Source organism: Cariama cristata, unplaced genomic scaffold (assembly GCF_000690535.1).
Source record: "Cariama cristata isolate BGI_N322 unplaced genomic scaffold, ASM69053v1 scaffold1861, whole genome shotgun sequence".
NCBI lineage: Eukaryota > Metazoa > Chordata > Aves > Cariamiformes > Cariamidae > Cariama > Cariama cristata.
The window spans coordinates 36,587-40,709 of NW_009600813.1; the positions used below are offsets into that span (position 1 = coordinate 36,587).

Below are 4,123 nucleotides of genomic sequence, written 5' to 3' on the forward strand. Positions count from 1 at the left end.
TGTCCTGCAGATCAGCAAACTCCACTCTTTGTGTAGGACCATACCCTGCTCCCCTCGAAGGTCCTTTGTCACTCATTTTGTAATGGCCCGAGGATCTTGCTCTTGCAGTTCTGCAGCATGCATCTCTACCAGTCTCCATGAACGCTGTACAGACTGGGACAAGAGACTGCCAGGACAGAGTTCACGCTGCAAACACAGTTGTAAATGACACATTTCATGGCTTAGTTCAGCATCCCACAAATGTGCCCTGGTTCAAGTGGCTCCTGAAGATGGAGTTGGTCATGCAGTAATAGTCGGTGTTTATACCAGGACTCCAGAGAGAAGCTAGTGAAAGCTGCAGGAATGGAATGTGTGGGCTTCACTGGAGGGCACTTCTTACAGCATCGGTAACTAGATTTGTGCTCCACCAGGGCAGAGGCAACCATATGAAACTGGAGAGCTATATGATGGAGAAGGGAAAAAGAGGAGACTGAGGTCCTTTATGGCAGTTTGTGAGGTGTAACAAAACAAAAGGCATATACCCACCTCTTCCGTGTGAATATATGCGATCACTGGTGAAAAAGAGAGTTCAGGAGTAGGTTTGAGCGGCGATGTTGACCAGGTTATGATGTATCTTCTACAGCTTTTAAGCAAAGAGGCTGGAGGCCTGCCCCTCATCATTTGTAGTTAGAGCTGGGGGAGATGGATCATTTCCCAGTTCAATGAGAAATTCAAAGACCTGAAAACATTTTATTGTGGAAGCTCAGATTGTCTCTTTTAAAAACATTTCTGCAAGTCCAAAGCCTAGGAAAAAAATTCACCTTCTTGGACAAAATCTTTAGGTGTAGAAATTTCATATTTTTTCAGTTTTAAATATACACAATAAAGAAAATTTATTTTATTTTTAGCATGAGGCTGTAGAGTTCATATTATTTTTAAATTTGATTTTAATTTCAGAGTCACAAACATCTCTAATATTTGTACAATGTTAATACAAGGCAGCTAAACAATCAAGGGTTTCTCTCCTTTAGGGTTAGTTCAGGGCTTCTCTAACAGCCTATTTTCCTGGTTTCTGAGAACTTAGCAAAGGGTAGAGTTTGAAACAGAAAGCAGCCTTGCACTTTCAGACTTGTGTAGTGAGATGACAGTGTTAAAGATTTCAAACAGCAGCATGTTTTTTTCCTCGTAAGTATACAGTAGATGCTGATTTTACTATAAGATAAAGGTCTTTGCATCAGTTGGTCTTTGATGGTGATCATTTGTAAACTGTATTTGATCTTGCTCCGGTTGTACCTTAATATCATTTCTGCACTTTGTAAGAACTACGTGAATTTTTGCACTGGTGTTTCCAATCTCAGAATTGAGGCCGAAACATGGGAAATTAGTTATTTCCTGAGAAATCACCATCCCTGGATAACAGAGGCAAAAGGATGGATCTTGAAAGTACCAGCAGGCTGGGTGTTTTCGATAGTCACGAGGACTACCTTTGGCTACCAAGGCTAGTCTTCTTAAGCTCTCCCTAAAGTCTTCGAGAGGGCAATGCAGAGTGGGGTCCTGACCAAATGAGCGAGGCTTGTGCATGGTGCTGTGCAGGTCTGAGCTCTCCATCCTGTGGAGAGGTGAACCAGTCATGAGAACTGAGGTGGTAGAATCAGCCTCAGGTATGGCACAGGCAACACGCTCCCACGATCATACGAGGAAGCCCTTTCTAGCATTGTATCTGTTGCTCGCACCCATAGTGTCAGATCAACACGCAGAGAGAGTTTCCTCCCATTATGCTACTTGTCTGTCTCACTCAAGCAACTTTTGGAGGGTCAAGGGAAGGAGTAGTCCTGTCACGTCCGCTGAGCTACCACAGGCAGCATGTATTTGTGCTTTTCAGATGCTGGAAGCACATGTTCTGTATGGATTCTGCAGGTGGATGTACTTGTACGTCCGAACGTCTATGTAACATTCTCGTTGCATGTGTATTGCGCGTACTTGGGAATGAAATGAATTGGGCTGTCCTTCCATTGTGATCTTTCTGCTACAATTTCCTCATCTGCTCAGAAAAAAAGGGAAATAATACTGCTATGACAAACATCCATTGACAACTGCAAGTGCTCTGATATCCATGGAGAAAGGCCCTCCAGAAGTGTGTTTATTCTGGGCAAAAAGGAAATCCTTCTTTATGGGCTTGCTCAAGACTACAAGATTCTTAGGCAGAAAGTAAGTGTCCTCAGCCCCTCTAAAAAAGGAGTAACAACTTCCCAAACTGTTAGAAAAAAGGAAAAGACTGTTTTGAATGTCAGAACTAAGCATGAAATAGCTTCCAGCCTTGCCTTTTGATAACTTGTTAGCACAAGAGTGCCAATCCACCCAAGAAACGAGAGCATTCATCTGACTCATCCATCCTCTCCTCCTACTCACAGCTAAAAATTTGCCCTTTCCCTGCATGTCCATCGCGGTTCATTGTTGCAGGTTGGGCCACTCCAGTTGCTTGTTCCTCTGCCCATCAGCTGCCTGGCAAAACTGACACACCATCTGAGCGGCAAACGCCAGTCTCAATACAAATTAACTGGAACTGCAGACTGAATAACAAAACCTATTCCCCCTCCCTCTCCCTCTGCTTCTCCTTCTCCCTCTTGTTTTTCAAGCACGCTCTCTTACCGGGTTCCAGCTGCCTCATTAGAGGGAGCAGCCTTTATTGTGTGCTTCACCTGTACTTGACGCGCTAGCGTTTTCTGCTTGTCGAGAGAATGGTTTATGTACTCTAGGGAGTGATAAAGCTATAGGAAACCTGACAGTGGAAGGAGCTGGATGACGGTAAGGGACAGCGTCCAGCTTTTCTTCTTTTTCTTAGCAACCAGAAGCAGGTCTGACTGCCGTGAGGTATAGCGTGATGAGTTGGCTTGGTTCTCAGCAGGGTGGGAGAACGGGTCTTTGAAGAACCTCTCCAAGCCTGTTGTGCAGAGCCATCCCTCCAAGTGCTAAACAACATGAATACCCTGACCAGCTTTCTAACCCCTGTCAGGTTTTCCTGATTTACTCCCAAACTGGAAAGAATTTCCCAGATAACTGCATACTAACTGTGTACAGGGGATGTTCAGGCAGTGAACATCAGGGATCTGTTTTAGGGGAGAAGACGGGACTTCTGTATTATTGCAAGATTCAGAAGTAGAAATTTTGTGAAAGTTTCTAGTATTATCAGACCTGGATGCAGTATATGGCCTCAAAATCTGTCCTTGCCTTCACAGACAGCTGTTTGCTCAGAACAACACCCAGTGCTGCACTTGTGTTTCACAGTGATTAGTGTCCAAACACAAGGCAGTTAAAATCCAACACAGAAAAATTAAAATCCTCATGCTTCCTACACCCCCTTCGGCACTGGGAAAGCGAAATGGTCTTGTATTTGTAGCACTGACCTGCTGCACACAGAAAATAGAAGTCCGGCTTTTCCATGGGTTTATTGCAAGATGTTCTGTATACCGTTCATCTCTCTTTGCATCCATTCAGGGACTGCAAGCGTGGCTTGTAATCTTTGTTCTTTGCTGGGTTTGTGTCTTTTGTATATTTTGTTTATAGTCCAAAAAAAAAGTCAAAAAATCTTTCATATTTTACATTCCAATGAATAAAGGAGGAGGATTATTTAGAAAAACACTGGGTAAAGTTTAACTCAATTTACAGTCCATTTTAATAACAGATTTTTCCTTATATTTACATAAATGCCAAATGCAAAGAGTGAACCAAACAGCAGACGTTCCAAATTTTGACTGTATTTACTGAGCTACTACAGATCTGCATTTGTAGCTAAGCTCAGGGGGTGATTTTTAAAAAGACATTGAAAAATTTGTTATGATCTTCAAATGTGAAAGAATATTCTAATGCGCTGGATGTGCGCATAGATGTGGGCAAACTTTGCTGTGTAACTCCAACTGACGCTACGAATTTTGTCTAGCAATGAAGTCAGTGCGCTTTGAAAATGCTTTGGAGACATTCTCTTGCTTCAGAATATTAAAATAATGCTAAGGTTCAGGGATCTCAGAACGTTTTCATGCCACACTAATTTTCTCAAAACAAAACAAAGGGACCATCTATGATGTCTATAAAATACCCCCCCCCCCCCCCCCTTTACCGACCGGGGAGCCCCCTCGGGGGCGTCCCT

The 4,123-nt window shown here is 43.2% G+C and overlaps 1 protein-coding gene across 2 annotated transcripts in view; it reads left to right on the top strand.

Moving 5' to 3' along the window:
- FLI1 (Fli-1 proto-oncogene, ETS transcription factor) overlaps positions 1-4,123 on the top strand; it is a 40,187-nt gene that overhangs the window by 301 nt on the left and 35,763 nt on the right. The gene's annotated exons all lie outside the window — the stretch shown is intronic.